This window comes from Rhinolophus hipposideros, assembly GCF_964194185.1.
Source record: "Rhinolophus hipposideros genome assembly, chromosome: 13".
Classification (NCBI taxonomy): domain Eukaryota; kingdom Metazoa; phylum Chordata; class Mammalia; order Chiroptera; family Rhinolophidae; genus Rhinolophus; species Rhinolophus hipposideros.
The window spans coordinates 54,893,039-54,904,163 of record NC_138059.1 but is presented as its reverse complement, the minus strand read 5'-3'; positions in this window follow the sequence as shown (position 1 = coordinate 54,904,163).

The window sequence follows — 11,125 nt, the reverse complement described above, 5'->3', positions numbered from 1 at the left end:
ACACAGACTGACTGTAAAGGATGGGAAAGGATATCTCCTGAAAATAGAAACAAACAAACAAAGCTAGGGAAGCAATGCTTATACCAGACAAAATAAACCTTAAAACAAAGGCTATAACAAGAGACAACGAAGTACCCGTTAATCCCACTTCTGGGTATTTGTCCAAAGAAACCCAAAACGCTACTTCAAGGGGACATGTATGCGCATCCATATGTTCATTGCAGCATTATTTACAATGGCCAAGATGTGGAGGCAGCCTGGGTGGGTGTCCACGGAAGAAGGGGAAAGAGGAGGTGGTGCATATATACAATGGAATATTGCTCGGCCATGGAAGGGAATGTTCTTGCCATCTGTGGTGGCATGGATGGGCCTGGAGGGTATTGTGCTGAGTGAGTATGTCAGACAGAAAAACCAATGCAATGTTATTTCACTTATAAGTGAAATCTAAAGAACAAAACAAGTAAACAAAAACAGAAACAAATTCATAGATGCAGAGACCATTTTGATTATTGCCAAATTGAACGGGGTTAGGACATTGGTGAAAAGGGGAAGAAATTGGTTGTTACAAAATAATCATGGGGATATATGTATAGCGTAAGGAATATAGTCAATGATATTGTAATAGCTATGTAGGTGTCAGATGCATACTAGAATTATTGAGGTGATAGATAGGAGGCAGGGAGCAGGGTGACAAAGGTGAAAGGATTAAGAAATTCAAATTGGTAGCTACAAAATAGTAGTAATCATGGGGATTTAAAGTAAAGCATAGGAAATATAGTCAATAATTTGGTAATAACTATGTATAGTGCCAGGTGGGTGCTAGACTAGTCAGGAGGATCACTTCTTAAATTATATAAATGTCTAATCACTATGCTATTCACTTGAAATTAATATAAAATTATATTGAATGTCAACTATAATTCAAAAATTAAACAGGGGAGGGAAAATGTGAAGGGAGATAGAGGTTTAAATTTCCAGATAGAAAACAAATAACTTATGGGGGTGTAATGTACAGCATAGGAAATATAGTCAATAATATTGTGATAGCTTAGCACATGTCAGAAGGTTTACGGACTTATCATGGGGATCACTTATTTAGGTATATAAATGTTGAGTAACTGTGGTGTACACCTGAAACCAATATAACATTGTATGTTAGCTATATTATAATAAAAATCTTTAAAAATTTTAAGAAAAACTGATACTTTTAAGAACAGTTATACAAAGTTTGTTTTTTCTTGTGGGATCTGCCTATTTCAGATATAACATTTTTCTATATATTCAGCATTTAGATAATAATAATATTATTGTTTTCAAACATGTCATCATGACATGGTGGTCCAACATAACCTCTGGAGCCATTCTACCTGGATTCAATTTCTATCTCTACCACTTACTAGTTGGGTAAAAAAAAAAAAATCACTTAACTTCATTGTATCTCTATTTTCTTATTCTTAATTTGGTAATATTAAAGGTAATCTACCTTAAAACAGGTCTGGAAAGTACTTAAGCACCCTATAAGTGTTAATTATCATTATCAAAACTAAATTTTTTTTTCAAATTAGTTATCTATATCTGGCCACTTTTCTAAATCACTTCAATTTTTAACAGTTTTAAAGTTTAATCTCTCTTAAATTTTCTAAGTAGTGTATATCACCTGCAAATAGTAATAATTTTGGTTCTCCATTTTCAATATTTACACTTTTTATTTATTCTTGTTGATTTGTATTGGCTAAAATTTTCAGAAAAAAAATCAATGATGGTAGATGTCTCATTCTTATCATAATGGGTATGCCCCTAGTGGTACACTACTAAATATGATTGTCATTGATAGCTTTTGATCATGATAAAAGAATATCCTGTCATTCCCAGAAAAAAATAAAGGATTTTATTTTTAACAATAAATGAAAGATAACTTTTATCAATGGCTTTTGGGGCATTTCTTGGGTAGTTATAATATTATCCCTCTTAAAATAATAATATGATGAGTTATGTTAGTTCATTTCCAAATGCTTGTCTTACAGTAAAAATGAAAATAGTATGATAATGCAATAGGTATAATCTGAGTTCATAAACTCAAGTGTCATTTTCTTTATTTTCTATGAATGTTTTCATTCTGACTCTGAGCCCTCATCCTGCCAAGCCTGTGACCATTTGAAGGCTCATGATGCCTCCTCCAGGCCTTTGTCAAGGTTCCAGTGTCTAAGGAATTGTCACAGTACTGATTGCCCACATCAGTTATAGGTACCCATTAACCCATGATCTCTTCTGATCCAGTAGCTCTCTGCTATTTCTTGTCTCTCTTGGGACTTCAGAATATTTGCAAGGTGAAAACTACAGGTCAATGGTCATGTCTCTGTAGACACATCTTGAATTTATTTCTCTCTGGGACATTGCCAGCCAGCAGGAATTTATGATCCATTAATCCCACTGCCTGAGTTTTGAGCCTCGTAAAAATGACTTCCCCGTTCTGTAAAAGCAGCAAGAGCTTTGCTTCAGTTCCTTCCAATCAGTGCTGAAATATGTTTATAATCCATCATTTTAGAAGGGCAAGGAAAGGGTAACAATGAAAAGCTATGTTTCCATCTTTAATCAGTCTAAATGTTTATATCTTAACCCACTAATATTTTTCTTAAAATTTTTGCATCCATATTCATAACTGAAAGTTGTCCATAATTTTTTTCTTGGTCTATCTTTGCCAGATTTTAATATCAATGTCTTAAATAAATTTGGAAACTTTAAATCATTTTCTGTACTCTGGAAGAGATTGACTAAAATCAGAATGATCTGTTCTTTGAGGTTTAATAGAACTGACCATCTCTACAGAGAGATTGTTTTCAGGTAGTTCTTTGACAGGTTTTAATATCTCTCATGATTATTAGTCTCCAGATTTCAGTTTGGTTAACCTTCTCTTTCATGCAGCAATTTAATAAAATATATAACCCTGTTGATATATGGAAACTAGTGGTCACTTGCGACCTCCAGATCTTTTCCTGCTAGTGGTCACTTGCGACCTCCAGATCTTTTCCTGCTTGTTCATTATGGCTTCTCTACGAAACTGTTTCTTATGTCCTCTGATCAGCTGGCTTATGTAACTATCTATAGCTAATTAAATTGTTTTGTAATTCCTATATATTCAGCCAAACTTCCCTTATTATTTATTTTACTTATCCCTGCCACCACTTCAAATGCAATTTGCTGAATATTTATTCTTAAAAGTGAAAATGGTAGGGCATATTTAGAGCTCAAGAGCTGTATTTACAGCCCACATCAGAGATCTGGAATTGGCAGTCCTTCAGGATTCCCTGTAAAACAATGTTACGAATTAAATAAAAGTAGTGTCATTAGTTAAGTGTAGATTGTTGCTATATTTTTAAATAATAAAATATAGAATAATGATAAACAATTAAGAATGCAACTGGGTATGAAGCCAAGAAAATGGTTTCACTACTTGGAATTCTAAAACAATTAATTATTCCATTCTCTCACTTCATGAAATACTTACACAATAGAATTGAAGCCTGGGAAAGAGCTCAAATGACCAAAAATGAAGAATTTTGCATCTACTCAGGAAACAAATTATAAAGTTAAGTAATCTGTGCATTTTTAGTATTCTTTATTTTCATTAGGTGCCAAATTTAGGCTTATTTCAAGTGTAGAGATACAGTTTTATGTTGGTCAAATTCCTAGAGTACAAAAAAATTACGTTCCTTTGTGGGAAAATTATTAGTTAACTGTAAAAATTTATCTATGGTAGTATTGTGATATAATTAACATATATGTCTTTATATTGGACCATCATTTTACTGTACAAAAGAATTGATGAAAATTTATTTAAGGTTTCTCTCTTTACAACAAAAATAAGGTGTGCATTGAAAAATGTGATTAAGATTAAAAAGAATTGTCCAGAAAAACCATGACTCTATTTTATTCAACCAACTAGGACCATCTTACAATTAATAAAATGCCTTTTTCCAAAGGTTAGCAACTTGCACCAACACAGAAAGAATCACACCGTATTAAAACAAATCTAAACAAAGTAAAACTTCGCAATTCTGAATTTTCAGCTACCATAAACAAAACTTCACATTTTCTAATCTTTCAAAGAGATCTCTGAAGAGATACTTCATCTAAGAATGGTGATGGGAAAATTTTATCTATATAAATATAGATTAATAACAAGTTTTCTATTGCAGTATTTCCCCTAATCTCAAAAGCAATACATACATACTCAATGTATGAATTTTAGCAAACAGAAAATCACAACAAAAACAAAAACTAAAAATTAGTAAAACTTATCCAGTTTCTTTTTCTGTTGGACAACACATTGAGGATCAAATTTCTCAAAGTGTGGTTCATAAGCCATTGGCACAGAAATTATTTGGAGTTGAAGTCATGAGAATAGAGCGCTCATGAATGGGATTAGACCCTTATAAAAGTCATGAGACTTTTTCTGTTTGCTTATTTATTCAGTTCTTTAGATTCCACATGTAAGTGAGATCATATGGTATTTGTCTTTCTTTAACTGACTTATTTCTCTTAGCATAATGTTCTCTAGAAACAGAAGTAGTCTCAGAGATATAGAGGAAAAACTGATGGTTGCCAGAAGGGAGTGGAGTGGGGATGAAAGAGAACGGGAAAGGATTAGACAGCATAAATTGGTAACTACAATATTGCCAAGGGAGATATGAAAGACAGTTTGGAAAATATAATCAATACTGTTGTAAATATTTTGTATGGTGTCAGATGAGCACATGTGTTATTAGGGAGATCACTTTACAGACGGTGTAGATGCCTGATCACTGCACGGTACACCTGTAGCTGAAGATGAATAATACTGCATGTCAACTATAATTTAATATATATAGTCACAGGATGTGGAGTATAGCATAGGTAATAGAGTCAATGGAATTGTAATAAATATATACGATGTCAGAGGGGCAATACATTGGGGGAAGAGGGTTATCACTTTGTGAGGGGTGAAATGTCTAACTATTGCAATGTTTTGTACACCTAATTAAAAAAAAGTCATGAGAGAGCTTGCTTCATCTCTCTGCTCTATTCAAAGTGAGGATACAAGGACAAGATGGCAATCTACAAGCTGGAAGAGGACTCTCACCAGAACCCGACTATGCTGGCACCCTGATCTCAGATTTCCAGCCTCTAGAACTGTGAGAAACACATTTCTGTTTTTTATGAGTCACCTAGACTGTGGTAATTCTGTTATTACTGCTCAAATGGAGTAAGATACTTAAGTCTCCTTTTTCAGGAATCCTTTTGTAATATTCATATAACAGCTCATGATAATGTTGTCATCTGTATGTTGTGTTTTCTGCTAACCAGTATTTTACACGCTTTATTCCCCAATCTTGAAATCTTTGTTCTGAAATTTTACAAGGTTAAAATGCCATTCTACTGATGTACTGCCTCAAGTTATTTCAATAAAATAAATACATGAATGGAATATTTCTTATGTATATTACACACACACATGCACATATGAAAGAGGCAGAGAACAAGAGAGAAAGAGAAAACAGATTATGGATTGTGGCACTGAATTTGAAGTGTTTTCTACTCCATCCTCCTAATTCCAGGTGTATTAGTCTTTCATACCTGATACGTCATAGGTATATATATTTATATAATATAATTTGAGTGTAGGGTTTATGAAGAACATGTGATAAATAAATTCTTCACCCAAGTCCATCTCCCAGAGGATCAAATGTTACATAGCTCTACCCTGTGGTCATTTTCTCAGTTATTTCCCACTGTGCATAATTGGGACAAATATATTTAACATTTGTCCTACATTTTATGGAGTAAGAGTTTATAATAGGAAAAGCCTACTTTCTAGATTTCTGAGATTGCCTCTACCAGCCAGAAGCAATAGTATATTCTGAGGTTTTTTTTGTTTGTTTTGTTGTGTGTTTTTGTTTTGTTTTTAAAGATTTTATTGGGGAAAGGGAATAAGACTTTTTTATTGGGGAACACTGTGTACTTGCAGGACTTTTTTTTTAAGTCCAAGTTGTTGTCCTTTCAGTCTTAGTTGTGGAGGGCGCAGCTCAGCTTCAGGTCCAGTTGCCGTTGTTAGTTGCAGGCGGCACAGCCCACTATCCTTTGTGGGAGTCGAGGAGTCAAATCAGCAACCCTGTGGTTGAGAGCCCACTGGCCCATGTGGGAATCGAGCCGGCAGCCTTCGGCATTAGGAGCACGGAGCTCGAATCTCCTGAGCCACCGGCCGGCCTCTATATTCTGAGCTTAATGGCAGAAATGAGCTCTCTCTCACATACCTAAAGGATGCTAAGGTGGTAGTTCCCATCCTGTCCTTAAATTCACTTCTGTTGTCCCTGCCAAAACCACATGGATGTGGTGGACTACAAAAACTTACGCAAGTATAAGAACAAATTACATCTGCTGTACAGGTGGCTTCTTTACTGAAAGAGGTGAACACAACCTCTGGTACATTGTATGAGACCACAGTTCTGGCAAAGGTTTTATTGTAAATACCTAAGAATAAAGATTACCAAAAGCAGTTTGCATTTGCATGTGAAATACAGCAGTACACATTCATTGTTATTCTAAGTCTATGTTAGGTCTCTTGTTTTCTGTCACAATATTGATTGCAAAGATCTTGTAGGGAAAACTGAAAGTCTTGTAGAAGCTTTGTAGAATAACAATATTATCTGTGTGCTTAGAGAATTCCTGATTTACTGACATGGAATTCTGTATAACATCACCTGAGACCAAAGGACACATTTTACTGCAGTAAAGGTGTGACAGAGACCTGTGATATACTATATTGAGTTACTTACTGAAGACTCAGCTCAAAAAAAAAAAAAAGAAGAAAGAAAGAAAAGCAACTCAGCATGACACATTTATAGAGATGGCTTTGTCCTTCAGAATGGTATATGTAAACTAGCACTTTGTGGTTCCCTATAGCTATGTCTCCACTAGCTGAAAATACATGGGTCCAGGAACAAAGAGTGGAAATATAATAGTGGAAATATCATCACTCTTAGTAGCCCACTTGCAGAATTTGTGAGTCCCATCTCCATAATTTCAAGTTTTGCTAAGAGATCTATTAAGTTGAAGCTACAGTTGCAACCTTGGTCACTTTGGAATCCTCATGCTGGTAGATCAACAAAGAAAGGAGTCACTGGGAAAGATAATTAACCATGATTATCATGAGTAGCTAGTGCTGCTATTACATAATGGGCAGGTACATATACTCGTATCTAGAACTCAGTGGTTCAGTGGGATCACTTCTTGGTGCGTTCATGCTTGGTGACAATAGTAAATAGACAACTGCAGCAACCAAGCAAAGAAACCAAGAATTGCCCAGACCCTCAGAGATAGAATCAGGGTCATCCAATCAGTCAAGATTAGAGCAGCTCGAGCAGCTGAAGAGTTGACTGGGGGTGAGAGAAATCTGGAAGGGGTTGGAGTGAAATAGGGAGATGATAAGCCCATGGTTGGCCTTGGTACTAGCTGCATCAGTGTGGACTGTAGCTTGTCTTACTGCTTATTATGTATTTGTTAGAGATTGTGTTGAATAGTTGGTGACAATGTTTCCTGGAGCTCGCACAGACATGAGCCATATGAGGGTGAACTAAAACATTTCTGATTTTATCTGTAGTTGTGAATAGAGTGCCTCCCACCTTAATCACCCTCTGTCTATCTACACTTTCCTGCCTCAGGCCTTTTTGTTTGTTTGTTTCTTTGAGAAACAGAAGCCCTATTCAACATGGAAATAAACACAGATGAGAAATGCAGGGGAGTTAATACTCCTATGGACAGCCTTCAGGCCATGGGGGATGGCAGCTGGGGGATAAACCGCTGTCCTCCCAGCTTAGCTGGAAAATTCTGGAAGGCATGTCAGGCTGCAATTTATACCAAATACACTTTACTAGTTTTGTCTTCTTTATCTAGCTCCCTTGCTCCTTTATTTTTCTTTCTTATTAACTACCTGCACCCAAGATCTCTTTCTTTTAGAGAACCCAAACTAAAAGATTGGGTTTAAATTTTTCTCTGTAAAATTATCAATGTTAACTCCTTGGGGATTAAATTATTTATCCCTCAGTCATTTATTTATAAAAAGCATGAGAATTTCAAGCTATGATTCTAAGTAAAGAAATAGAATATAGTTATTCATTCAATGAGATCTTGTTTTGTTTTCACTTCACACATTTATAAGAAAAAAAAGATTCTGTGAGATGAAAACACACAGAACATCTGAATGACACACCAATATAAGATCAGCACTTGTAAAATGAGAGATATGTCCATGAACACACTCCTTTGTGTGAAACCATTGTGATGTAACAGCTACAAAGCCCCACAGAATGACAATCTACCCTTTCTCAAGGCTGCTTTCCTTTGTTTAGACTGTTCCTGTTTCTGTCTATACAGTAGTGCCCACTTATCCGAGGGGGATACTTTCCAGGACCCCCAGTGGATGCCTGAAACTTCAGAGAGTACCGAACCCTAGATATACTAAGTTTTTTCCTATGCATACATACCTATGACAAAGTTTAATTTATAAATTAGGCACAGTAAGAGATTAACAATAATAACTAGTAATAAAATAGAACAATTACAATAATATACTGTAATAAAAGTTACGTGAATATGGTCTCTTTTTCTCAAATTATCTTGTTGTACTCACCTTTTCACTTAAAAGAGACAATTTATGGTTTCTCTTTGACGTATTAGAATTGCCAGCATCACTGCACTTGTATTTTGGAGTCATTATTAAGTAAAATAAGGGTGACTTGAACACAAACACTGTGATACTGGGACAGTTGATCTGATAACCAAGACGGCTACTAAGTGACTGATGGGCAGGAAGCATCTATAGCATGGAAACTTTGGACAAATAGATGATTCATGTCTTGGGCAAGACAAAGTGGGATGGTGGGAGATTTTATCATGCTACAGAGTGGCATACATACAATTTTAAACTTAGAGATTGTTTATTTCTGGAAATTTTTGATTTAACAGTTTTGGACTTGACCCCAGGTAACTGAATCTGTGAAAAGTGAAACTGCAGATAAGGTGGTACCATTGTATTTTCACTTAACCCCTCTCTTTTTCCCAATCCACACTCTGTGTAGTTCCATATATTCTCTTTTCTTTCTGTCTCTCATTTTTCTCTCTGCTTTTCTTTTAAAAATATTTCTCTTGACATTTTGCACTTTTTACTCAGCCTATAAATAATTATGTCATTTGAGTCTTTTTGTAATTCAGATTCCCTTTCACTAATAGTTTCTTGGAAGTACTGACTGATGCTTTTGTTTTTTTTCTTCAGGTTTGTACAATAATTTTCAAGAACTTTTCTCAAATTTCACATTTCAGAGAGTCTCTATGTATTTCCCAAACCCATTCTTGATTTCTCACTAGCTTTGAGCTAATGGAGACAGCCTTACATAAATTTTTACAAATTGGAATCTCAAAAAATATATAATGAATGCTTTTTGGAACCCCATTACCTCAAGGTATTGAAAGCCAGTTTAAGGCACAAAAGTCTGTAACTTAAGAATCTGGAAGCTTTTATGTCAATTCTATCTTAATGAAGCTGGGGGGAAGTAATCTGAAAGCAAAAGCATTCACATATAAGAATACTACACTTATTATTTTTATTTAATTTCAAGAACGTAACTGTGCTGTAGAATGACTGATGTGTTCTTGCCTCAAGGACTTAACAAATGATTAAGACCGTGTCAGTGGACAGCCATATGCAGAATCCTGTAAATGGAAATGTGGAATGCTTACTGTGACTTTTTTTTAAAAAATTAACATTTTATCATAAAAACCTTTAAAGGGGCACATTTTTAAAAAGAATGTTTTGTGCCAAAAGAAGAATTTCAGAGAAGGATATGGAAGAGGAGTTAGTGCTAAATATGTGTCAAAAGCTAGATGTCTATTCCAGAAACAAAATAAGAAAACCTATCTATAAGTGGAAATGTGATGAGAAAGCAGAGTAAACATCATTGTAACTTATTTTCACTTTTCAAACTCCTCTTTTTTTCTTTTCTTTCTTCATTTCTCAGAGTTTTTCCACAGTATCTTCAATTTTTGAATAACAACATTTAAAATGAATTGAGTTTATTTTTATCTGTGCTAAGCACTTACATGTAGCAGGGTAGCATGAAAAATGAAACAAATGACTTAAAAGCCCAGTATCTTATCCACATAATTTATAACCTCTTGTCCACCATGCAGTACCTCTTTACTTTGAAAAGTCTGTTTAAAGCCTGCCACTTCTGAGCCATTTTTCCAGTTGAACAGCCAATATAGCCCATGATTCACAATGTTATGCTTCTAACACGTAACCCCTTTGTTGGTTTCCCACAGGCTTATCTGGCCCTTCCCTTGTATCTACTTTCCTTCCTCACTTTTTAAATTTTATTTTTATTTCACTAAGCCATCTGACAGATTACACAATCCATTTGGAAAAGTTGTTCAATTTTGCAGTGAAGGAGGTGATTGTGCAAAATAGAATTTCTACAGAGTTTGTTGTTTGAACATATGATCTTCTTACTCCCAGTCAGTGATTGGGATACGCCATGACAACAGCAAATGTCCATCTTCCTCTCTGAGGACCACTTCCCTCTGGGTTGGGGTGGGTTGTATTAAAGTGGGTTGAATTAAAAAACAATGTGTGAGTTCTGGTCCAGATGGCAGAGTAGGTACCGTGTTTCCCTGAAATTAAGACTGGGTTTTATACCATATTTCCCAGAAAATAAGGCCGGGTCTTATATTAGCTTTTGCTCCAAAATATGCATTCGTGCATATTTTCAGGGGATGTTTTATTTTTTCATGTACAGCAATCTATTCAGTCATGTTATCTTCTGGAACATCATCATAATGTACTAAAAGTGTCCGACTAACTGATGATCTTAACTGGGGCTTATTTTCTGGGTAGGTCTTATTTTGGGGAAACACGGTAAATGCTGTGCTCACTTTCTCCCATGATCACATCAAAATTACACCTAAATTATAGAACAAGCAACCTGGAGAACCACCTGAAGATTAGCAGAACAAACATTCTAACACTAAAGATATACAGAGGAAGCCAGGTCAAAATAGGTACAAGAGTTGGAGATAGACATGGGCTGGTGCCACT